This window comes from Taudactylus pleione, unplaced genomic scaffold (genome assembly GCF_031769625.1).
Source record: "Taudactylus pleione unplaced genomic scaffold, aTauple2 ptg000378l, whole genome shotgun sequence".
Lineage (NCBI taxonomy): Eukaryota > Metazoa > Chordata > Amphibia > Anura > Myobatrachidae > Taudactylus > Taudactylus pleione.
This window is the reverse complement of record NW_028284779.1, coordinates 8,515,132-8,542,249: the sequence shown is the minus strand read 5'-3', so window position 1 is coordinate 8,542,249 and position 27,118 is coordinate 8,515,132. Positions and strand designations below refer to the sequence as shown.

General features: G+C 45.6%; 1 protein-coding gene across 1 annotated transcript in view; it reads right to left on the bottom strand.

The window, feature by feature from the left end:
• Positions 1-26,509, bottom strand: part of CAPN11 (calpain 11) — a 77,582-nt gene extending 51,073 nt beyond the window's left edge. Inside the window, exon 1 of the mRNA XM_088445376.1 lies at positions 26,307-26,509. The gene's annotated coding sequence lies outside the window, so the exon portion shown is untranslated. The remainder of the gene's footprint in view (positions 1-26,306) is intronic.
• Positions 26,510-27,118: the final 609 nt, after the last annotated feature.

Here is a 27,118-nt window from a genome sequence, read left to right as displayed (position 1 = left end):
TAATATAAGGTGATATGGTATTGTGGTGGTATAAGTAATATAAGGTGATATGGTATTGTGGTGGTATAAGTAATATATGGTGATATGGTATTGTGGTGGTATAAGTAATATATGGTGATATGGTATTGTGGAGGTATAAGTAATATAAGGTGATATGGTATTGTGGAGGTATAAGTAATATATGGTGATATGGTATTGTGGTAGTATAAGTAATATAAGGTGATATGGTATTGTGGTAGTATAAGTAATATATGGTGATATGGTATTGTGGTAGTATAAGTAATATAAGGTGATATGGTATTGTGGTGGTATAAGTAATATATGGTGATATGGTATTGTGGTGGTATAAGTAATATAAGGTGATATGGTATTGTGGTGGTATAAGTAATATATGGTGATATGGTATTGTGGTGGTATAAGTAATATATGGTGATATGGTATTGTGGTGGTATAAGTAATATATGGTGATATGGTATTGTGGTGGTATAAGTAATATATGGTGATATGGTATTGTGGTGGTATAAGTAATATATGGTGAAATGGTATAAGTAATATAAGGTGATATGGTATTGTGGAGGTATAAGTAATATAAGGTGATATGGTATTGTGGTGGTATAAGTAATATATGGTGATATGGTATTGTGGAGGTATAAGTAATATATGGTGATATGGTATTGTGGTAGTATAAGTAATATATGGTGATATGGTATTGTGGTAGTATAAGTAATATATGGTGATATGGTATTGTGGTGGTATAAGTAATATATGGTGATATGGTATTGTGGAGGTATAAGTAATATATGGTGAAATGGTATAAGTAATATAAGGTGATATGGTATTGTGGAGGTATAAGTAATATAAGGTGATATGGTATTGTGGAGGTATAAGTAATATATGGTGATATGGTATTGTGGTAGTATAAGTAATATATGGTGATATGGTATTGTGGTAGTATAAGTAATATAAGGTGATGTGGTATTGTGGTAATATAAGTAATATAAGGTGATGTGGTATTGTGGTAATATAAGTAATATAAGGTGATATGGTATTGTGGTAGTATAAGTAATATATGGTGATATGGTATTGTGGTAGTATAAGTAAGATATGGTATTGTGGTGGTATAAGTAATATATGGTGATATGGTATTGTGGTGGTTTAAGTAATATAAGGTGATATGGTATTATGGTAGTATAAGTAATATATGGTGATATGGTATTGTGGTAGTATAAGTAATATATGGTGATATGGTATTGTGGTAGTATAAGTAATATATGGTGATATGGTATTGTGGTGGTATAAGTAATATATGGTGATATGGTATTGTGGTGGTTTAAGTAATATAAGGTGATATGGTATTGTGGTAATATAAGTAATATAAGGTGATATGGTATTGTGGTGGTATAAGTAATATAAGGTGATATGGTATTGTGGTGGTATAAGTAATATATGGTGATATGGTATTGTGGAGGTATAAGTAATATATGGTGATATGGTATTGTGGAGGTATAAGTAATATATGATGATATGGTATTGTGGTGGTATAAGTAATATATGGTGATATGGTATTGTGGTAGTATAAGTAATATATGGTGATATGGTATTGTGGTGGTATAAGTAATATATGGTGATATGGTATTGTGGTGGTTTAAGTAATATAAGGTGATATGGTATTGTGGTAATATAAGTAATATAAGGTGATATGGTATTGTGGTGGTATAAGTAATATAAGATGATATGGTATTGTGGTGGTATAAGTAATATAAGGTGATATGGTATTGTGGAGGTATAAGTAATATATGGTGATATGGTATTGTGGTGGTATAAGTAATATAATGGTATTGTGGAGGTATAAGTAATATATGGTGAAATGGTATAAGTAATATAAGGTGATATGGTATTGTGGAGGTATAAGTAATATATGGTGATATGGTATTGTAGTGGTATAAGTAATATATGGTGATATGGTATTGTGGTGGTATAAGTAATATATGGTGATATGGTATTGTGGAGGTATAAGTAATATATGGTGATATGGTATTGTGGTGGTATAAGTAATATATGGGGATATGGTATTGTGGAGGTATAAGTAATATATGGTGATATGGTATTGTGGAGGTATAAGTAATATATGGTGATATGGTATTGTGGTGGTATAAGTAATATATGGTGATATGGTATTGTAGTGGTATAAGTAATATATGGTGATATGGTATTGTGGTGGTATAAGTAATATATGGTGATATGGTATTGTGGTGGTATAAGTAATATATGGTGATATGGTATTGTGGTGGTACAATTAATATATGGTGATATGGTATTGTGGTGGTATAAGTAATATATGGTGATATGGTATTGTGGTGGTATAAGTAATATATGGTGATATGGTATTGTGGAGGCATAAGTAATATATGGTGATATGGTATTGTGGAGGTACAATTAATATATGGTGATATGGTATTGTGGTGGTACAATTAATATATGGTGAAATGGTATTGTGGTAATATAAGGTGATATGGTATTGTGGAGGTATAAGTAATATAAGGTGATATGGTATTGTGGTGGTATAAGTAATATATGGTGATATGGCATTGTGGTGGTATAAGTAATATATGGTGATATGGTATTGTGGAGGCATAAGTAATATATGGTGATATGGTATTGTGGTGGTACAATTAATATATGGTATTGTGGTGGTACAATTAATATATGGTGAAATGGTATTGTGGTAATATATGGTGATATGGTATTGTGGAGGTATAAGTAATATATGGTGAAATGGTATTGTGGAGGTATAAGTAATATATGGTGATATGGTATTGTGGTGGTACAATTAATATATGGTGAAATGGTATTGTGGTAATAAAGGTGATATGGTATTGTGGAGGTATAAGTAATATAAGGTGATATGGTATTGTGGTGGTATAAGTAATATATGGTGATATGGTATTGTGGAGGTATAAGTAATATATGGTGATATGGTATTGTGGAGGTATAAGTAATATATGGTGATATGGTATTGTGGAGGTATAAGTAATATATGGTATTGTGATAGTATAAGTAATACATGGTATTGTGGTGGTATAAGTAATATATGGTGATATGGTATTGTGGAGGTATAAGTAATATATGGTGATATGGTATTGTAGTGGTATAAGTAATATATGGTGATATGGTATTGTGGTGGTATAAGTAATATATGGTGATATGGTATTGTGGAGGTATAAGTAATATATGGTGATATGGTATTGTAGTGGTATAAGTAATATATGGTGATATGGTATTGTGGTGGTATAAGTAATATAAGGTGATATGGTATTATGGTAGTATAAGTAATATATGGTGATATGGTATTGTGGTGGTATAAGTAATATATGGTGATATGGTATTGTGGTGGTATAAGTAATATATGGTGATATGGTATTGTTGAGGTATAAGTAATATATGGTGATATGGTATTGTGGAGGTATAAGTAATATATGGTATTGTGATAGTATAAGTAATACATGGTATTGTGGTGGTATAAGTAATATATGGTGATATGGTATTGTGGTAGTATAAGTAATATATGGTGATATGGTATTGTGGTGGTATAAGTAATATATGGTGATATGGTATTGTGGTGGTTTAAGTAATATAAGGTGATATGGTATTGTGGTAATAGAAGTAATATAAGGTGATATGGTATTGTGGTGGTATAAGTAATATAAGATGATATGGTATTGTGGTGGTATAAGTAATATATGGTGATATGGTATTGTGGTAGTATAAGTAATATAAGGTGATATGGTATTGTGGTGGTATAAGTAATATATGGTGATATGGTATTGTGGTAGTATAAGTAATATATGGTGATATGGTATTGTGGTAGTATAAGTAATATATGGTGATATGGTATTGTGGTGGTATAAGTAATATATGGTGATATGGTATTGTGGTGGTATAAGTAATATAAGGTGATATGGTATTGTGGTAATATAAGTAATATAAGGTGATATGGTATTGTGGTGGTATAAGTAATATAAGGTGATATGGTATTGTGGTGGTATAAGTAATATATGGTGATATGGTATTGTGGAGGTATAAGTAATATATTGTCATATGGTATTGTGGAGGTATAAGTAATATATGGTGATATGGTATTGTGGTGGTATAAGTAATATATGGTGATATGGTATTGTGGTGGTACAATTAATATATGGTATTGTGGTGGCACAATTAATATATGGTGAAATGGTATTGTGGTAATATATGGTGATATGGTATTGTGGAGGTATAAGTAATATATGGTATTGTGGTGGTATAAGTAATATATGGTGATATGGTATTGTGGAAGTATAAGTAATATATGGTGATATGGTATTGTGGTGGTACAATTAATATATGGTATTGTGGTGGTACAATTAATATATGGTGAAATGGTATTGTGGTAATATATGGTGATATGGTATTGTGGAGGTATAAGTAATATATGGTGATATGGTATTGTGGTGGTATAAGTAATATATGGTGATATGGTATTGTGGAAGTATAAGTAATATATGGTGATATGGTATTGTGGAGGTATAAGTAATATATGGTGATATGGTATTGTGGTGGTATAAGTAATATATGGTGATATGGTATTGTGGTAATATAAGTAATATAAGGTGATATGGTATTGTGGTGGTATAAGTAATATATGGTGATATGGTATTGTGGAAGTATAAGTAATATATGGTGATATGGTATTGTGGTGGTATAAGTAATATAAGGTGATATGGTATTGTGGTAATATAAGTAATATAAGGTGATATGGTATTGTGGTGGTATAAGTAATATATGGTATTGTGGGGGTATAAGTAATATATGGTGATATGGTATTGTGGTGGTATAAGTAATATAAGGTGATATGGTATTGTGGAGGTATAAGTAATATATGGTATTGTGGTGGTATAAGTAATATATGGTGATATGGTATTGTGGTGGTATAAGTAATACATGGTGATATGGTATTGTGGTGGTATAAGTAATATAAGGTGATATGGTATTGTGGAAGTATAAGTAATATATGGTGATATGGTATTGTGGAGGTATAAGTAATATATGGTATTGTGGTAATATAAGTAATATATGGTGATATGGTATTGTGGTGGTATAAGTAATACATGGTGATATGGTATTGTGGTGGTATAAGTAATATAAGGTGATATGGTATTGTGGTGGTATAAGTAATATAAGGTGATGTGGTATTGTGGAGGTATAAGTAATATATGGTGATATGGTATTGTGGAGGTATAAGTAATATATGGTGATATGGTATTGTGGAGGTATAAGTAATATATGGTGATATGGTATTGTGGTGGTATAAGTAATATAAGGTGATATGGTATTGTGGTGGTATAAGTAATATATGGTGATATGATAATTGTGGTGGTATAATTAATATATGGTATTGTGGGGGTATAAGTAATATATGGTGATATGGTACTGTGGTGGTATAAGTAATATATGGTGATATGGTATTGTGGTGGTATAAGTAATATATGGTGATATGGTATTGTGGTGGTATAAGTAATATATGGTGATATGGTATTGTGGAGGTATAAGTAATATATGGTGATATGGTATTGTGGTGGTATAAGTAATACATGGTGATATGGTATTGTGGTCGTATAAGTAATATATGGTGATAAAAGTTAAATAGGCTTCCGCATGTGAAGGGGGCTCTTTTGGGACCAAAATGTAGACAATGTGCCTGTCAGCATTTCAACACAATGTTTTTCTAGTGTTAGGGTGTGATAAATCAATTTAATCGCCCCTTATCTCCCTTCTACAGTGACGCGAGATTGGGGTGTGATATGCATGGGGGTGTGATCACGCATGTTGCGCCCAAATAGACTTGGTTTCGCAATGTTAAACAACTAAACCTGTCTAAAGTTCTACTTTGGGCACCCAAAGTGCTGACTTATAGCACATTTCTGCTCGCCTGCCCGGGGGGCTGCCAGCAGAAATGTGTGCACCCGAGGGCCAAAAGAATTAAGTCACCCCCTCAGAGCCCTAAGCCTTTGTTAATTCCTGACGTCGACATAATAACCATAATGACTACACATCTTTTGGGGAAGATTCAGCAATCTTATTTACGAGAGGATAACTGTCTGTGGCCACTTGTTCTGTAAATTCATAATGTCGACATAATGGCAATGTCAACATTCAGACCATATCGACATAATGACTCCATACCCTTTGGGGAATCATCCATCCATGTTATTTATTAAACTTAAGCATAGCTGCCCGCGGACACTTGTTCTGTTGATACAGGTACCAACCATAATTATAGGTATAGATCTCATTGCTCTATGAGCGCTTTTCTCTATCTCCTCAGAATGTCTAATGAGATACCTCACAAACACATCATAACACGTCACACATTCCTATCATTCCACACACAGCTCATAGGAAAAACTCAGCACCCTCCCACTTCCCGTCCATTGCTCAGCAAGAGTTACATACAGAAGGTGCAGTCACTATGGAAGGGGAGGAACTCCATTTGTTTTGGGTGCCCGTATGTAATTGTCGCACGACAGAGCCATTCAATTGTTCCTCCGATTGGGTAGGAGTGCCACAGGGGGACCACATTTCTGCTCGCACTGCCCTGAGGTGGCGAACAAAAATCTGCTGAAAAGTCGAAAGCTGCTGTTTGGGCGCGCTGCACAGTACTTTAGATGGGTTTAGCCACTTTAAGTGGCTAAACTCGGTGCATTTTTGCATGACAAGCGCTATAACCGTGGCATTTGCGCCCGATCTGAGTAACAATTGAACAGCTCTGTTGGGCACCCATGACTAACAGGCGCCCAAAACTAATGGAACTCCCCCCTTTGTTGGAAAACACATGAAGTGCAGTAAGTTATTTTGGTACTTCCGTATCTTTGCAGCCCCTGGTTACGCTACTTGCGTATCTACACTATTCAGTGAAGATAGTTAAGTAGCGTAAACTTCAGGAAATACTATTCGGACCCTTGCGGGCTCGCTGCGCTCGCCACATGGATTTATTCCCTCTCCATACCCACTTGGATGGTATGGAATGACGTTGGATGGTAGCGAATGACGTTGGACACAAGCTTATAAGCCAGCGTCCAACGTCATTCCGTACCATCCAAGTGGGCATAGAGGGGGAATAAAACCATGTGGCGAGCGAAGCGAGCCACCGTGCCCGCAGCGTGGCGAGCGCAGCGAGCCCGCAAGGGTCCGAATAGTATTTCCTGAAGTTTACGCTACTTACCTATCTTCAACGCACATCCAGCAGGGGGCCACAAACATACGTAAGTACCGTTATTTCTACATTTCAAGTCAGCAGAATACTGTAGTTAGGGTTTCTGATTTGTAGTATTTACAATGACCACTCCATTATACATTACTACTTAGTGTCCTAAATGTGACACGGAAGCGGCTATGGGTTCAGTTCTGTATATACAAGCATGTACATGGCACTGGTGATGGACTCAGGGGGAGGTGTAGGAACGGGTGTTAGGTGTAACTTTGGTAACTGTGAATGTTATGTATAAATGCAGGGAAGTGATCAGCATGACAGGGTTCCGAAGTGGTGTTATAAATGGTCAGTGGCTCTAACCGTTCAGACAACTGCAGATATTGATGTTGACAGCTGCCGTTGCCACACCACGGCACTATACCGGCCTGCTGGAATATAAAGCCAGGGACAAAAACAACGGCAAAAACAATAAAAAAAATAAAAATAAAAAAAAAACAGTGCAGGTGACGTTTTTGTTGTGGGGCCAGTTCTGTATGTACAGAAATATACACAGCGCCGGTGATGGTCTATGTTCTGTATGTATGGACATATACACAGTGTGAGGATACCGGGTGTCCTGGGTATCCTGGGGTTCAGGGATCACACAGTGGAGCAGGTTATAATGAAGGAATGATGAACTTTATTCATGGAGACACAGAAATTCAGCAAACAGTAAGCAGGGTTATATCATTACAGTCCACTCAGAGTTCAGCAAAGTCTTTTCCAGCTGCTGTATATCTCTTCCCTACCTGGCCAGCTGTAACAGGGAACACAGAGCTGCTATATATCTCTTCCCTACCTGGCCAGCTGTAACGGGGCACACAGAGCTGTTATATATCTTAAGACACTGAGAGGGGACAACACCCCAACCTTCAGAGTCACACTCTACACACACACTATCCCACAATTCCTCTTGCTGCACCACCCTACTTCCCTCTCTCTCCCTCATTGGTGGGCTCAGGTGTCAGTCTTTGCAGAGAGGAAGGAGGAGGGTTTTGTAACAGGAACACACCTTTGCTGTCTGCTGCTGGCAAACTTCCTGTATGAGACATGCAGACTGAGGGTTTCAATTTAAGAACACAGAACTGGGTCATAACTCTTTTCAACATGCAGGCAAGTCCTAGAAGTCCTTTTCCCTTGTCTCCTCACATACCTCCCCCTTCTTAAATCGAGGAGACAGACATGGTCCCAATGTTGGAGTCCTGACTGTCGACTCGGCCCGAGGGTCTGCGAAGCTTGATATTTGTTTACTCACATCTGGATAGCCCGTCAGCATTGTGATGTTCTCGTCCCTTTTTGTGAGAAATGGAAAAGTTGAAACTTTGTAACGCCAGACTCCACCTCAACAACCTCCCATTTTCCCCCGAGGTTCTGTTTAGCCAATACAACGGGTTATGGTCAGTGACAACAGTAAATTCTTTCCCATAAAGATATGGTTGTAGCTTCTTTAAGGCCCAGACTATGGCTAGACATTCTTTTTCAATAGTGGCGTAGGCTATCTCTCGGTCAGCTAGTTTACGGGATAGATACACAATTGGATGTTCCCTACCATCTGCTCCCACTTGACTCAACACTGCCCCAAGTCCACACCCTGATGCGTCTGTCTGCACAATAAACTTTCTGTTGTAGTCAGGGGCAGCCAACACTGGGGCTCGAGTCAGCAAGTCTTTTAAGGTGTTGAAAGCTTGCTCACATTCAACAGTCCATTCAATATTCCGAGCATATCTCTTTTTGGTCAAGTCTGTCAGAGCCTTGGCCACGGTGCTGTAATGTGGTATAAATTTCCTGTAATAGCCAGCGACTCCAAGGAACGCCCGCACTTGTTTTTGGTTGACAGGTTGGGGCCAATTGGAAATAGCCTCCACCTTTGCCGGATCAGGTCTGATAGCACCTCCTCCGACCCGATGTCCTAGGTACTGAACCTCAGCCATCCCCATTTGACACTTATCTGGGCGTATGGTGAGTCCAGCCTGTCTAATCCTCTTCAGCACTTCTGTCACCTGAATTAAATGCTCCTCCCAGGTATGGCTGAAGATGGCAATGTCATCTAAGTAGGCTTGGGAAAAGTCTTGACACCCCTCCAAGAGGTCATTAACCATTCGCTGGAATGTGGCAGGGGCGTTCTTCATCCCGAAAGGCATTGTAGTCCACTCAAAGAGTCCTTCCGGTGTGATGAAGGCAGAACGCTCCTGGGCCTCTTTGGTAAGTGGGATTTGCCAGTAGCCTTTGCTCAAATCCAATGTTGAGACAAACTCAGCCCCTCCAATCCGATCCAGTAGCTCATCAACACGGGGCATAGGGTAAGCATCAGTGGTGGTGACTTCGTTCAATTTGCGATAGTCCACACAAAACCGTGTGGTCCCATCTTTCTTGGGAACCAACACAACCCCAGCAGCCCATGGGCTTTTAGATGGCACTATGACCCCCAAAGCTAGCATCTCCTCGATCTCAGCCTTTACCTGCCTCATAACACCTGGAGTCATCCGGTAAGCGACTTGTCGGATGGGCCTAGCACTCCCAGTGTCCACATGGTGGGCGGTCAGATGAGTTCGACCAGGTAGACAAGAAAACTGGGCCTGTTCAGCCTCTAAGATCCTCCACATCTCTTGCTGCTGGGCTGCATTCAACTGTTGTCCCACCTGGACTGATTCCACTCCTTTCTTCTCTTTAGCAGCTCCCAAAAGGTCAAGCAATGGATCAGTTTCTGGTGCCTCCATTGGAGGACAACATACCGCCATTGTTACTACTTGACGATCACGATAGGCCTTAATTCGATTTATATGGAAGGTGCGTAGGTACTTCCCTCCCTTATCCAGGGCAATCACGTAATTGACCGGCCCGGTGCGCCTTACCACGGTATACGGTCCTTCCCACATAGCCTGCAGTTTGTTTCTTCGCACTGGGATAAGCACCATTACTTTTTGCCCTGGATGCAACTCTCGGTCTTGAGCATGGGCGTCATACCATTCCTTTTGTCTCTCTTGTGATTCCCTGAGATGCTCTTGGGTTAACTGTAGCAATCTTCTCATGCGGTTCCGCATATTCTCTACATATTGTAAAATGGGCTGCTGGTGTTCTTGGAAAGTTCCCTCCCAGCTCTCTTTGACCAGGTCTAGAGGCCCCCGCACTTTCCGGCCGTACAAAAGTTCAAATGGGGAATATCCAGTAGACGCCTGTGGGACTTCCCGATAAGCGAAGAGAAGCTGTTGAAGGGCTCTCTCCCAGTCCCTCCCCTCGGACAGCACGTAAGCTTGTAGAAGTCTTTTTAGCGTTCCATTGAAACGTTCACAGAGTCCGTTGGTCTGTGGATGGTAAGAGGTGGTCCGAAGAGGTCGAACCCCCCACTTTTCCCACAGGGTTTGCATTAGTTCACCTTGGAATTGGGGCCCTTGATCTGTGATGACTTCCTGTGGGTATCCAAGCCGACTGAATATGTCTGTTAATGCTTGCGCAACGTGTTCTGTGTCAATAGATGATAGGGCCACAGCCTCAGGATAGCGTGTAGCAAAGTCCACCAGTGTTAGGATGTACTTCTTTCCCGTATGACTGGGAATAGCTAATGGTCCAATTAGGTCTATGGCAACACGGGCAAAGGGCTCCCCTATAATAGGTAATGGGTGCAGAGGAGCTTTTCGCTGGGGCTTCCCGAGCCTTTGGCAGGTATTGCAGGTGTCTCGATACTGCTTAACGTCTCTAGAGATTCGTGGCCAGAAGAAATTCCGCAACAATCGTGCCAGTGTTTTACGGGTGCCAAAATGCCCGGCCGCTGGAATGTCATGAGCAAGGGCTAGTAATTGTGCTCTGTACGGTGTAGGTACCACCAACTGTTTAGTAGGCATTACTGTTTCCTGTCCAGACTGAAGAACGACCACTCGGTACAGCAATTCCTCTTCCCAAACTATCTTGCTCCCATCAGCTGTTTCCAACCCCAGGTCGGCTGTGCTCCTTAATTTACTTAGGGAAGGGTCTGTCCGTTGGGCCTGTCGAAACTCGCTCCGGTCCACCTCCCCCAAGTCTAACTCTGAAGTACTGGACAAGAAACTGGAATCACTCACCATTGTGGTCGGGGTAGGTTGGTTCTGTTCTGAATCTGTCACCTGGGTCACTGCTCTTTGGGTTTGGCTCCGGGTCACCACTTGAACGAAGCGTGTCACCAGTCCCTGTCCCAGATCATTCCCGAGGATGACCTTGGCTGGTAGCCCCTTGAGTACTCCGACCTCCACGATTCCTTGATCAGCTCCCCAGTCGAGATGTATCTTGGCGACGGGGATATCGGTCTGTTGTCCCCCGGCGGTGGCAATTCGTACATACTGTCCAGGAATCACCCGGGAGGTGGGAATCAGGTCTGGCTCAATCAATGTGAGTGAGGCCCCAGAATCTCGTAGGCCCTGTACCCGCTGGTCCTCTACCAACACAGGCTGTAAGTGCCCCTGCATATTCTGAGGAGTTGCCTGCTCCTCCCCCAGAACCAGGTCTACAATATACACCCCATCCATCATCTCGGTCGCATCTGAATGGATGACCTCCTCGCAATAATCCTCCATGGGGTAACATACCACAGAGACTGGGGCCGGTCTAGCCCCAGGGAATGGCCCTCGCGTGCGTGGACAGTCCCTCAACAAGTGTCCTGGTTGATTGCAGCGGTAGCACTTCCGAGGTTCTGGGTTAGCCACTTTGAATCTGGGTGGTTGATAAGAAATGTTTTTGATAGGGCCTCCTTTACTACTATCATTTATGCGTGGTTCTCTGTCAGGGAGCTTCTCCGCTCGTGGGGTTCTTGTACCACCTGTTGCACTGAAGACTCTCCATTGGGGACGGTTAGCTATATATTCATCAGCCCATTCTGCAGCTTGTTCAGGCGTGCTGGGCTTCCGGTCTGCGACCCACTCCCGTATCTCTGGTGCCATCTTAATCATTAGTTGTTCTGCCACAATTAGGTTGATGATCTGCTCCACGGTAGAGGCCTGTCTACCCTCGAGCCATTTTCCACAAGCTTGCCGTAGCTGACTGGCAAACTCTTGGTAGGAAGCAGTCCCACTTTTGCTCAGTGTCCTGAATTTGAGACGATAAGATTCTGCAGTGATCTGAAACTTAGCCAGCAATGCCTTCTTTATGCAGGTGTAGATTCCACATTCCTGGGAAGTTAGAGCCCTGTAGGCTTCCAAAGCCCTACCGGTGAGACTTGGCCCCAAGTACTTGGGCCATTCAGCTGGCTCTATCCCGTGCACTCCCATGAGATTCTCAAAGATCTGCAGGTGAGTGTCAATGTCAGTTTCATTCTCTCGAAATGTGGGAACATCCTTAAATCCCAAGCGCCGCTTCTCTTGTTCAGCCCCTCTGGGCGACAGCACAGTTCCGCTGCTAGTAGGGATTTGTACCCCTAATATTGCTTGGATCACTCCAGCTCTCTCTTGTGTAGTTGCACTTTCACCTAGCGCCCCCAGCCAGCTCTGTAGTAGGGCGGGAGTAGCGGTGGTTGACTCGGGTAACCGACTGGAAGTGCTTCCACTGCCTGTCGGTCCTTCTTCATCATCACTCAGGTGGTCGGGATCCTCTGGGTGTGCACGATCCCACTCCAACAACCGTAGTACCAGAATCTCCCGGGTGTCAGTCCCATTATAAGCAATTCCCTTCATCCTGCAAAATCCTTGCAGGTGCGGTTTCCGGGCTGTCCGGTAAAACTTCTCCTGCTCTCTCATGACGTTTTCAATTTGGCCGCCGGTTGCAACTGCTGACTGACTCTCCATGCTGATATTCTCTGGTATTAGCGTGGCTTCTACTCACTCCCCTGGAATTACTGCAGGAACTGTGTGACGTCCCACCGCTGCCGCCAAATGTGAGGATACCGGGTGTCCTGGGTATCCTGGGGTTCAGGGATCACACAGTGGAGCAGGTTATAATGAAGGAATGATGAACTTTATTCATGGAGACACAGAAATTCAGCAAACAGTAAGCAGGGTTATATCATTACAGTCCACTCAGAGTTCAGCAAAGTCTTTTCCAGCTGCTGTATATCTCTTCCCTACCTGGCCAGCTGTAACAGGGAACACAGAGCTGCTATATATCTCTTCCCTACCTGGCCAGCTGTAACGGGGCACACAGAGCTGTTATATATCTTAAGACACTGAGAGGGGACAACACCCCAACCTTCAGAGTCACACTCTACACACACACTATCCCACAATTCCTCTTGCTGCACCACCCTACTTCCCTCTCTCTCCCTCATTGGTGGGCTCAGGTGTCAGTCTTTGCAGAGAGGAAGGAGGAGGGTTTTGTAACAGGAACACACCTTTGCTGTCTGCTGCTGGCAAACTTCCTGTATGAGACATGCAGACTGAGGGTTTCAATTTAAGAACACAGAACTGGGTCATAACTCTTTTCAACATGCAGGCAAGTCCTAGAAGTCCTTTTCCCTTGTCTCCTCACATACCTCCCCCTTCTTAAATCGAGGAGACAGACATGGTCCCAATGTTGGAGTCCTGACTGTCGACTCGGCCCGAGGGTCTGCGAAGCTTGATATTTGTTTACTCACATCTGGATAGCCCGTCAGCATTGTGATGTTCTCGTCCCTTTTTGTGAGAAATGGAAAAGTTGAAACTTTGTAACGCCAGACTCCACCTCAACAACCTCCCATTTTCCCCCGAGGTTCTGTTTAGCCAATACAACGGGTTATGGTCAGTGACAACAGTAAATTCTTTCCCATAAAGATATGGTTGTAGCTTCTTTAAGGCCCAGACTATGGCTAGACATTCTTTTTCAATAGTGGCGTAGGCTATCTCTCGGTCAGCTAGTTTACGGGATAGATACACAATTGGATGTTCCCTACCATCTGCTCCCACTTGACTCAACACTGCCCCAAGTCCACACCCTGATGCGTCTGTCTGCACAATAAACTTTCTGTTGTAGTCAGGGGCAGCCAACACTGGGGCTCGAGTCAGCAAGTCTTTTAAGGTGTTGAAAGCTTGCTCACATTCAACAGTCCATTCAATATTCCGAGCATATCTCTTTTTGGTCAAGTCTGTCAGAGCCTTGGCCACGGTGCTGTAATGTGGTATAAATTTCCTGTAATAGCCAGCGACTCCAAGGAACGCCCGCACTTGTTTTTGGTTGACAGGTTGGGGCCAATTGGAAATAGCCTCCACCTTTGCCGGATCAGGTCTGATAGCACCTCCTCCGACCCGATGTCCTAGGTACTGAACCTCAGCCATCCCCATTTGACACTTATCTGGGCGTATGGTGAGTCCAGCCTGTCTAATCCTCTTCAGCACTTCTGTCACCTGAATTAAATGCTCCTCCCAGGTATGGCTGAAGATGGCAATGTCATCTAAGTAGGCTTGGGAAAAGTCTTGACACCCCTCCAAGAGGTCATTAACCATTCGCTGGAATGTGGCAGGGGCGTTCTTCATCCCGAAAGGCATTGTAGTCCACTCAAAGAGTCCTTCCGGTGTGATGAAGGCAGAACGCTCCTGGGCCTCTTTGGTAAGTGGGATTTGCCAGTAGCCTTTGCTCAAATCCAATGTTGAGACAAACTCAGCCCCTCCAATCCGATCCAGTAGCTCATCAACACGGGGCATAGGGTAAGCATCAGTGGTGGTGACTTCGTTCAATTTGCGATAGTCCACACAAAACCGTGTGGTCCCATCTTTCTTGGGAACCAACACAACCCCAGCAGCCCATGGGCTTTTAGATGGCACTATGACCCCCAAAGCTAGCATCTCCTCGATCTCAGCCTTTACCTGCCTCATAACACCTGGAGTCATCCGGTAAGCGACTTGTCGGATGGGCCTAGCACTCCCAGTGTCCACATGGTGGGCGGTCAGATGAGTTCGACCAGGTAGACAAGAAAACTGGGCCTGTTCAGCCTCTAAGATCCTCCACATCTCTTGCTGCTGGGCTGCATTCAACTGTTGTCCCACCTGGACTGATTCCACTCCTTTCTTCTCTTTAGCAGCTCCCAAAAGGTCAAGCAATGGATCAGTTTCTGGTGCCTCCATTGGAGGACAACATACCGCCATTGTTACTACTTGACGATCACGATAGGCCTTAATTCGATTTATATGGAAGGTGCGTAGGTACTTCCCTCCCTTATCCAGGGCAATCACGTAATTGACCGGCCCGGTGCGCCTTACCACGGTATACGGTCCTTCCCACATAGCCTGCAGTTTGTTTCTTCGCACTGGGATAAGCACCATTACTTTTTGCCCTGGATGCAACTCTCGGTCTTGAGCATGGGCGTCATACCATTCCTTTTGTCTCTCTTGTGATTCCCTGAGATGCTCTTGGGTTAACTGTAGCAATCTTCTCATGCGGTTCCGCATATTCTCTACATATTGTAAAATGGGCTGCTGGTGTTCTTGGAAAGTTCCCTCCCAGCTCTCTTTGACCAGGTCTAGAGGCCCCCGCACTTTCCGGCCGTACAAAAGTTCAAATGGGGAATATCCAGTAGACGCCTGTGGGACTTCCCGATAAGCGAAGAGAAGCTGTTGAAGGGCTCTCTCCCAGTCCCTCCCCTCGGACAGCACGTAAGCTTGTAGAAGTCTTTTTAGCGTTCCATTGAAACGTTCACAGAGTCCGTTGGTCTGTGGATGGTAAGAGGTGGTCCGAAGAGGTCGAACCCCCCACTTTTCCCACAGGGTTTGCATTAGTTCACCTTGGAATTGGGGCCCTTGATCTGTGATGACTTCCTGTGGGTATCCAAGCCGACTGAATATGTCTGTTAATGCTTGCGCAACGTGTTCTGTGTCAATAGATGATAGGGCCACAGCCTCAGGATAGCGTGTAGCAAAGTCCACCAGTGTTAGGATGTACTTCTTTCCCGTATGACTGGGAATAGCTAATGGTCCAATTAGGTCTATGGCAACACGGGCAAAGGGCTCCCCTATAATAGGTAATGGGTGCAGAGGAGCTTTTCGCTGGGGCTTCCCGAGCCTTTGGCAGGTATTGCAGGTGTCTCGATACTGCTTAACGTCTCTAGAGATTCGTGGCCAGAAGAAATTCCGCAACAATCGTGCCAGTGTTTTACGGGTGCCAAAATGCCCGGCCGCTGGAATGTCATGAGCAAGGGCTAGTAATTGTGCTCTGTACGGTGTAGGTACCACCAACTGTTTAGTAGGCATTACTGTTTCCTGTCCAGACTGAAGAACGACCACTCGGTACAGCAATTCCTCTTCCCAAACTATCTTGCTCCCATCAGCTGTTTCCAACCCCAGGTCGGCTGTGCTCCTTAATTTACTTAGGGAAGGGTCTGTCCGTTGGGCCTGTCGAAACTCGCTCCGGTCCACCTCCCCCAAGTCTAACTCTGAAGTACTGGACAAGAAACTGGAATCACTCACCATTGTGGTCGGGGTAGGTTGGTTCTGTTCTGAATCTGTCACCTGGGTCACTGCTCTTTGGGTTTGGCTCCGGGTCACCACTTGAACGAAGCGTGTCACCAGTCCCTGTCCCAGATCATTCCCGAGGATGACCTTGGCTGGTAGCCCCTTGAGTACTCCGACCTCCACGATTCCTTGATCAGCTCCCCAGTCGAGATGTATCTTGGCGACGGGGATATCGGTCTGTTGTCCCCCGGCGGTGGCAATTCGTACATACTGTCCAGGAATCACCCGGGAGGTGGGAATCAGGTCTGGCTCAATCAATGTGAGTGAGGCCCCAGAATCTCGTAGGCCCTGTACCCGCTGGTCCTCTACCAACACAGGCTGTAAGTGCCCCTGCATATTCTGAGGAGTTGCCTGCTCCTCCCCCAGAACCAGGTCTACAATATACACCCCATCCATCATCTCGGTCGCATCTGAATGGATGACCTCCTCGCAATAATCCTCCATGGGGTAACATACCACAGAGACTGGGGCCGGTCTAGCCCCAGGGAATGGCCCTCGCGTGCGTGGACAGTCCCTCAACAAGTGTCCTGGTTGATTGCAGCGGTAGCACTTCCGAGGTTCTGGGTTAGCCACTTTGAATCTGGGTGGTTGATAAGAAATGTTTTTGATAGGGCCTCCTTTACTACTATCATTTATGCGTGGTTCTCTGTCAGGGAGCTTCTCCGCTCGTGGGGTTCTTGTACCACCTGTTGCACTGAAGACTCTCCATTGGGGACGGTTAGCTATATATTCATCAGCCCATTCTGCAGCTTGTTCAGGCGTGCTGGGCTTCCGGTCTGCGACCCACTCCCGTATCTCTGGTGCCATCTTAATCATTAGTTGTTCTGCCACAATTAGGTTGATGATCTGCTCCACGGTAGAGGCCTGTCTACCCTCGAGCCATTTTCCACAAGCTTGCCGTAGCTGACTGGCAAACTCTTGGTAGGAAGCAGTCCCACTTTTGCTCAGTGTCCTGAATTTGAGACGATAAGATTCTGCAGTGATCTGAAACTTAGCCAGCAATGCCTTCTTTATGCAGGTGTAGATTCCACATTCCTGGGAAGTTAGAGCCCTGTAGGCTTCCAAAGCCCTACCGGTGAGACTTGGCCCCAAGTACTTGGGCCATTCAGCTGGCTCTATCCCGTGCACTCCCATGAGATTCTCAAAGATCTGCAGGTGAGTGTCAATGTCAGTTTCATTCTCTCGAAATGTGGGAACATCCTTAAATCCCAAGCGCCGCTTCTCTTGTTCAGCCCCTCTGGGCGACAGCACAGTTCCGCTGCTAGTAGGGATTTGTACCCCTAATATTGCTTGGATCACTCCAGCTCTCTCTTGTGTAGTTGCACTTTCACCTAGCGCCCCCAGCCAGCTCTGTAGTAGGGCGGGAGTAGCGGTGGTTGACTCGGGTAACCGACTGGAAGTGCTTCCACTGCCTGTCGGTCCTTCTTCATCATCACTCAGGTGGTCGGGATCCTCTGGGTGTGCACGATCCCACTCCAACAACCGTAGTACCAGAATCTCCCGGGTGTCAGTCCCATTATAAGCAATTCCCTTCATCCTGCAAAATCCTTGCAGGTGCGGTTTCCGGGCTGTCCGGTAAAACTTCTCCTGCTCTCTCATGACGTTTTCAATTTGGCCGCCGGTTGCAACTGCTGACTGACTCTCCATGCTGATATTCTCTGGTATTAGCGTGGCTTCTACTCACTCCCCTGGAATTACTGCAGGAACTGTGTGACGTCCCACCGCTGCCGCCAAATGTGAGGATACCGGGTGTCCTGGGTATCCTGGGGTTCAGGGATCACACAGTGGAGCAGGTTATAATGAAGGAATGATGAACTTTATTCATGGAGACACAGAAATTCAGCAAACAGTAAGCAGGGTTATATCATTACAGTCCACTCAGAGTTCAGCAAAGTCTTTTCCAGCTGCTGTATATCTCTTCCCTACCTGGCCAGCTGTAACAGGGAACACAGAGCTGCTATATATCTCTTCCCTACCTGGCCAGCTGTAACGGGGCACACAGAGCTGTTATATATCTTAAGACACTGAGAGGGGACAACACCCCAACCTTCAGAGTCACACTCTACACACACACTATCCCACAATTCCTCTTGCTGCACCACCCTACTTCCCTCTCTCTCCCTCATTGGTGGGCTCAGGTGTCAGTCTTTGCAGAGAGGAAGGAGGAGGGTTTTGTAACAGGAACACACCTTTGCTGTCTGCTGCTGGCAAACTTCCTGTATGAGACATGCAGACTGAGGGTTTCAATTTAAGAACACAGAACTGGGTCATAACTCTTTTCAACATGCAGGCAAGTCCTAGAAGTCCTTTTCCCTTGTCTCCTCACACACAGCGTCAGTGATTATCTAAGTTCGGTATGTATGGACATATACACAGCGCCGGTGATGGTCTTAGTTCTGTATGTATGGACATATACACAGCACCGGTGATGGTCTAAGTCCTGTATGTATGGACATATACACAGCGCCGGTGATGGTCTAAGTTCTGTATGTACGGACATATACACAGTGCCGGTGATGGTCTAGGGGCCTGATTCAGAGCCGGACGCAATTAGCGCTCGCTCGTCCAGAAAATAGGGGTGGCTATTCAAATCAACCATTCGTTCTTTGCGGTCTGTTCACGCCTCTAGGTCTGAACAAGCGAACAAAACTTGCGGTCGTTTTTTGAAAAAATACGCCCCCTGGCCGCTCGCATCCTATGTCATGTCCGCTATTTATTAGATTAATCGAGTACATCGACCAGTGTATGAACTGCTCGCTATTCTTGAGGTTGGTTTTTGCTACCACAATTTTGCGAGCAGTTCTGGCTATAAAATAACCCAGTGACGTGGTCAATGACGCTGCTGTTTTAATTATGCACACCCATAAAACGCCCGATTTGACCTTTAAGCACGCCTGCGTTCGGATCTCCACTCCCCGTTTTCAAGCACCTTCCCCCATTACCACCCACATACGCCTACTCCTGTCACTCAAATTATCAGGCATTCGCTATTTTGCGAGCACATGAATTTTGACCTCACTGACTGGTTCGCGCATGCGTATAACGATCCGTACGCATGCGCAGTTGGGCAAACATCACTCGGAGCGAACGAGCGGCTCTGAATCAGGCCCTAAGTCCTGTATGTATGGACATATACACAGTATCAGTGATGGTCTAAGTTCTGTATGTACAGAAATATACACAGCACCAGTGATGGTCTAAGTTCTGTATGTACAGAAATATACACAGCGCCGGTGTTGGTCTAAGGCCCTGATTCAGACCCACTCGCGAGCGGCTGTCCGCTCGCAAGTGGGTCGATGTTCTGCACTGAGCATGCGCACGACGGAGGGAGTTCCGTCGTGCGAATGCGCCAGACGCGACGAGCGAAGGAAAGTCCTTCGCTCGTTGTGTCTGATCAAAGGGGGCGTGCTGTCGATGTTGATTGACAGCACGCCCCCTTTGGTGGGCGTGCCGGGGGCGTGCCTCCCTGACGGGGGCGTTCCCACGGGAACGCCTCCCGTCAGAAGCCGGCCAGTGGGAGTGATTTTGGCTCTGATAGAGCCAAAATCACTCCGGGGCTTGCGGTTGAAAACCTCAACCGCAGGCTCTGGCTCGCAGTTTCGATGGTCGCGATGGTCACGACCATCGCGGCCATCAAACTGCACGCTCGTATAGGCTGTGGGTGGTGACCCACAGCTATACGAGCGTCCAGGAGGACGCTCCATTTTTATGGAGGGCGGCCCTCATTCAGAGCGTGCGCTCTGCTCAGAGCGTACGGCTCTGAATGAGGGCCTAAGTTCTGTATGTACAGAAATATACACAGCGCCGGTGATGGTCTAAGTTCTGTATGTATGGACATATACACAGCGCCGGTGATGGTCTAAGTTCTGTATGTATGTACATATACACAGCGTCAGTGATGGTCTAAGTTCTGTATGTATGGACATATACACAGCGCTGGTGATGGTCTAAGTTCTGTATGTATGGACATATACACAGCGCCGGTGATGGTCTAAGTTCTGTATGTATGGACATATACACAGCGCCGGTGATGGTCTAAGTTCTGTATGTATGGACATATACACAGCGTCAGTGATGGTCTAAGTTCTGTATGTATGGACATATACACAGCGCTGGTGATGGTCTAAGTTCTGTATGTATGGACATATACACAGCGCCGGTGATGGTCTAAGTTCTGTATGTATGGACATATACACAGCGCCGGTGATGGTCTAAGTTCTGTATGTATGGACATATACACAGCGTCAGTGATGAGCTTAATTATGTATGTACAGAAATATACCCAGCACTGGTCATGGGCTCAGTTTTGCACGAACAGAAATATACATGGGACTGGTAATAGGGTCAGTTCTCTATACACAGAGATATATATATATATATATAGCACTGATAAGGGGGTCAGTTTTGTACATACAGATATATATGGAATCGGTATGTAATGCCGGCTGTCTGGATGCCTACTGTCAAAATACCGACAGCGGCATACCGATGGTTGGCATCCTGACAGAGGTCTGGTAAGTATGCTTACCCTCCCCCCTTCTCCCCCTAACCCTCCCTTGTAGCCTAACACTAACCCTCAGCACTCCGCACCCTAACCCTCCCCATTAGTGCCTAAACCTAAGTCCCCCCCTTCCGCCAGAATCTATGCAGCAGTGCCACCTGGAGCGTCCTTAGGATGCCTCACATGGTCACACAGCTGCCCTTACAGCTCCCCGGAGCATCCTCAGGATGCTCCTGGCATTGCTGTAATCACCGTCGATTGTGGCCTCGCCCCCACCGGAAAAAAATGTACATATCTCAAAATGGCCCTTGGCAGAAAAAAGGTTCCCCACCCCTGGTATAGCCATATATACAGCACCGTTGATGGGTTTAGTTCTGTATATACAGCCATATACACAGCACTTTATGATGTACCGGTCATGTACTCTCTGATTGCTGGTCGCTGTTTGTCTATATGGGCTCATATATGGCAAAACGCCCCATTCACCCCATGTTACTTTACCCATCTGCTGCTCATCATTTTAGAGGCCATTTACCAAGTGCACTCCACCCCCCTCCCGCACCCAAACAGCCGCAGCATGGCAATCATTGGCTTGGGGACACTACGTGCTAACACACAGGGCTCGCTCTGCACATGACCAGACACACAAAAATTGGAGATGTACATAAACCACTGGGTTTACATATATATCTGAATCAGGCTGTATGTCTGTATAATGTAATATAATTGCATTATGATCATGTGGGTGGTGTAGTATCCTATATCTGTATAGAGTATAATATCATTGTATTATGATCATGCCCAGTGTTCAGTTCAAGTTGGGGGGCAGTGGCGCAACTAAGGGGGGGTCGAGTCCGGCCTGTCCTAGCTAGGCAGTGTAGCCGACTGCAGTGAGTGTGGTCAGCGCTAAACATTTACAGAGGACAGGCGCTAGGCTTCCCAGCACCGGACCTGTGCTGCACAGCCGAGCACCTTCCCTCCCCCTGAGCGCTTACCAAGTAGCGCCAGGAGGAGGGTGGGAGGCGGGCTCAGGCTGTGCAGTAACACACACATCGCCGCCAGCACGGCAGCGATGTGTGTGTTAACCAGCAGCCAATGAGAGTCAGACAGACTCTCATTGACTGCTGCAGCGGCCAATGCAAGAGCCGGGCTGGAGCTCACTCATGAGCGCCGCCTTCCGGCTCTGGCAGTGGGTAATGGGAGAGACGTCATGACGGTCAGAGTGACGATAAAGGGGTGTGTGTCATGTGAACACGCCCCATTTTTAGTGACCACGCCCATTTATTTATTTTTTTGTGGGGGGGGGAGACTAATGCTGGGGGCAGGGCCGTTGAGAGCGTTGCCAGACCCCAGTAAAGAGGGGGCATGGCCTAATCGCGGGAGGCGTGGCCACGCCCCCTCGAATAAAGAAGTAAAAAAAAGTATACATTTAGTATAAAAAGTATACATTTGCAGCGCTGCGAGCCCCTCAGCCTGGCGCAAAGCCAGGGGGGACGCGATCAGTGTGATCGCTCCCCCCCTCAGGCATAGGAGACTGCTTGCGGCTGCTAAGCAGCAGCCACAGCAATCTCCCGTGCTGGGAGATAGTGAGGAGGGAGGGGGGGGGCCGCGCCTGACCCGGTCTCCCGCCGGGCCCCTCTGGAAGCCCGGGCAAATTGTACCTGCCCCCCCCCCTCTCGGCGCCCCTGGCTGGGGGCACTACAAAAGGGGCTTACTACTAAGGGTACTGCACTGGTGGGACCACTACTGGGGGCACTAAATAGGGAGGACCACTACAGGGGGCACTGTATAAGGGGCACTGGATAGGAGGGACTACTACTGGGGGCACTATACAAAGGGCACTGCATTGGGGGGACTATATAAGGGGCACCACTACTGGAGGCACTTCATAGAGGGGACCACTACATAGGGCACTGTATAGTTCGGCCTTCGGCGTGCGCAAATAGGTGGAGGGGGGCTCCATTTTTACATTTGCCCTAAGCTCCATATACCCTAGTTACGCCCCTGGTTGGGGGTGTAATGCCCAAAGTCTGTATAGAGTCATGCTTACCGACATTCTGGCTGCCCCTTCCGGGAGCAGCCAGATCGGCATGGCAGGGGGGCGTGTCCAGACAGCTTGTGGGCGGAGCAGGAGCGGGACCCGATTTTTGGGAGGCTCGCGGCCAATGTGGTCAGGTCATGTCAGGGGAGTAGTGTCCTATGTCTGTATAGAGTGTAATAGATGTGCATTATGGTCATGTACAGTGGTCAGGTCATGTTGGGGGCGTAGTGTCCTATGTCTGTATACAGTGTAATAGATGTGTATTATGATCACGTACAGTGGTCAGGTCATGTTGGAGGTGTAGTGTCCTATGTCTGTACAGTGTGTAATAGATGTGTAGTATAATCATGTACAGTGGTCAGGACATGTTGGGGGTGTAGTGTCCTATGTCTGTATACAGTGTAATAGATGTGCATTATGGTCATGTACAGTGGTCAGGTCACGTTGGAGGTGTAGTGTCCTATGTCTGTATAGAGTGTAATAGATGTATATTATGATCATGTACAGTGGTCAGCTCATGTTGGGGGCGTAGTGTCCTATGTCTGTACAGAGTGTAATAGATGTGTATTATGGTCATGTACAGTGGTCAGGTCATGTTGGGGTGTAGTGTCCTATGTCTGTATAGAGTGTAATAGATGTGTATTATGGTCATGTGCACTGGTCAGGTCATGTTGGGGGCGTAGTGTCCTATGTCTGTATACAGTGTAATAGATGTGTATTATGATCACGTACAGCGGTCAGGTCATGTTGGGGGTGTAGTGCCCTATGTCTATATACAGTGTAATAGATGTGTATTATGATCATGTACAGTGGTCAGGTCATGTTGGGGGCGTAGTGTCCTATGTCTGTATACAGTGTAACAGATGTGTATTATGATCACGTACAGTGGTCAGGTCATGTTGGGGGCGTAGTGTCCTATGTCTGTATACAGTGTAACAGATGTGTATTATGATCACGTACAGCGGTCAGGTCATGTTGGGGGCGTAGTGTCCTATGTCTGTATACAGTGTAATAGAGGTGTATTATGATCACGTACAGCGGTCAGGACATGTTGGGGGTGTAGTGTCCTATGTCTGTATACAGTGTAATAGATGTGTATTATGATCATGTACAGCGGTCAGGACATGTTGGGGGTGTAGTGTCCTATCTGTATACAGTGTCATAGATTTGTATTATGATCATGTACAGTGGTCAGGACATGTTGGGGGTGTAGTGTCCTATGTCTGTATACAGTGTAATAGATGTGTAGTATGATGATGTACAGTGGTCAGGTCATGTTGGGGGTGTAGGGTCCTATGTCTGTATACAGTGTAATAGATGTGTAGTATGATCATGTACAGTGGTGCATTTTACAGTTTTAAAATTGGACAGGAAGCAGCACCCCGCTAAAACAGCTTAGCGGAAATACTACTCTATACAGACATAGGACAGTACACCCAACACGACCTGACCACTGGATATGATCATAATCCGTGGTGGTTGCAGCACAGACCAAAAATAGTAAGTGAGGGGGGGAGGGGGGTGGATAAAACATAACCCGAACGGTAACTTTATCAGCGCCATGTGTCACAGCCGCTGCAGGCGGGACAAAGCAATCAGCTCCTCCCTCCTGTATCTACCCGCATCCAGACTCCCGTGTAACTAGCCAATAGGAGTGCAAGAGCTTACCTTCCTGGCAGACACCCGGCAATATTAAAAACAAGTTTAAAGGGTTATGTTTTAACCCGCCCCCCCCTCTCTCCCTATTTTTTCTCTACGTTGCAGCCCCCACTGAGCAATCACCAATGAAGATTTACATTCCACCCAGATTTGCACTATGTATAGGGCTGGTGTAAATGTGTAATGACGGCTACTACTACAAGCAGAGGGTTGGGAGCCGTGCATAAAAACAGCCAACTCTAGGCCTGATTCAGAGCCGAATGGTCTGACCAGAGCGCTCGCTCTGAATCAGGGCCCTCCTCCCTCAACTTGGAACCGCCTCATGGCCGCTCGCATAGCTGTGGGTTACCACCCACAGCTATAGCGAGCGTCCATGATGATGGTCGCGATGGTCAAGACCATCGGGCTTGCGACGAGACCCTGCGGTAGGGTCTCGGTGACTGCAAGCCATGGAGTGATTTTGGCTCTATCAGAGCCAAAATCACTCCCACTGACATCACTAGTGATGTCAGTGGGGCCGGACTCAGACTGTAGGCGTTCCCATGGGAACGCCTCCGTCTGGCAGCCACGCCCCCGGCACGCCCACCAAAGGGGGCCTGCTGTCAATCAACATCGACAGCACGCCCCCATTGGTGCGAGACCCATAGTCGTTATTCGGGTCTCGCGCATGTGCACGACGGAGCTCCCGCCGTCGTGCGCATGCGCAATTCGGCACCATCGACCCGCTTGCGAGCGGGTCTGAATGACCCCCTCTGAATGGAGGTATAAGGGGTATATTTACTAAAGGTTGTTTTTAATCTATCAACATCGATGTTGTGTTTCTGGGGCTAAATCACACATTTACTAATACAACACTAGAATTGTCTGTAAATGTGCAATTTAGCCCCAGAAACACAACATCGATGTTGATTGATTTTTATTTATTTTAAATGGACCAAAATCGACCATTAGTAAATATACCCTAATATAAATATAAGTGTTTACCATGTGTAATCTGTACCAAACCCCAGAATGAAGCAGGCACTAGTAACACCCCAGTCTATCTCAGGCTGTGGATGGGATTGGAATCACAGCTGTCAGGGAGAAGTTTGTTTAAATTCTGCTCTTCTCGGAAGTTATTCAAACAAACTGGGCCTCTCGCCCACACCCCCAGGGGGGTTCTGGGTAATCTGCACCACCCAAAATAAACTAATGTCTGAATATAATAGAGAGCTGAGAGTGACTTCCCCACCAGCAGGGAGGGGGTTAATCAGAGCTGTCAGTCCACCCCCCCCCCCCGCTTCTGTCCTGTTAGATAGGACACCCCGCAGTGCCTGAGAAGTTTGGGGCATGAGCCCAGTGGGCGGGGTGACAGCTGCGGGGACGGGGTGGGTGAGGCACAGACTGGGGAACAGCCACTCTCATGCTATTGACACAAAGTATTAGAGGATTAATAATACTCACATTTTTGGGGTGTCCAGAGGCTGCCAATCTGTCTCCTACCCGAGCGATGCTCTCTGTCCCCCCTGTATATATATTACAGGAGATATATATGTGTATCTATAGGGTGTATGTATCTCTGCAGCCGCTTGTTACTTTGTGTCAGCCCCTCTCCCCCTCCCTCACTGCAGTGTGGATAGGGCTGGGGGCGGGTCTAGCAGGGGATGTGGTTCATGCTGGGAGGGGAGGGGGAATCTTAAAGTTGCAGTTGCTGCAAAACGCTGCAGTCACAATCTGATTTCTGCTCATCCACTCTTACTGCAGGTCTGCTAATAATCAGTCAGGCCTGCAGCCTACACAGTACACACACAGTCATCTACTTGTGTATCCTGTGCTCCCAGGGCGCTACCTCTTAGGTCATAAACTCCCCTGGGCAGGTGCATCGATTACTTCTGATCGATAATATATATATATATATATATATATATATATATCACTGCAAGGTTTCTGCAATAGATGGAAGATACAAGTTATTGCTACTGATGTGATCGTTTCTTATGCACAGTTACAGCCCCCAAGAGTTTATTAACATTTCTTTATATATATATATATATATATATATATATATCGCCTGTTCTGTTTCACTTTAATTGGTTTTGTGTACTGGGAGCAATTCTCAGTGTCTGTTCCTAGGCTGCTCTGTCTGTATGTGAGGACAGCTTCATATCACCACTTACATTGTTCTGTATGCTGGATGTAATTCTTAGTATCTGTTCTCATCATGTATGTATGGACACTTGCAAGTACATTACTCCTCTTGTCCTGGGTGTATATGG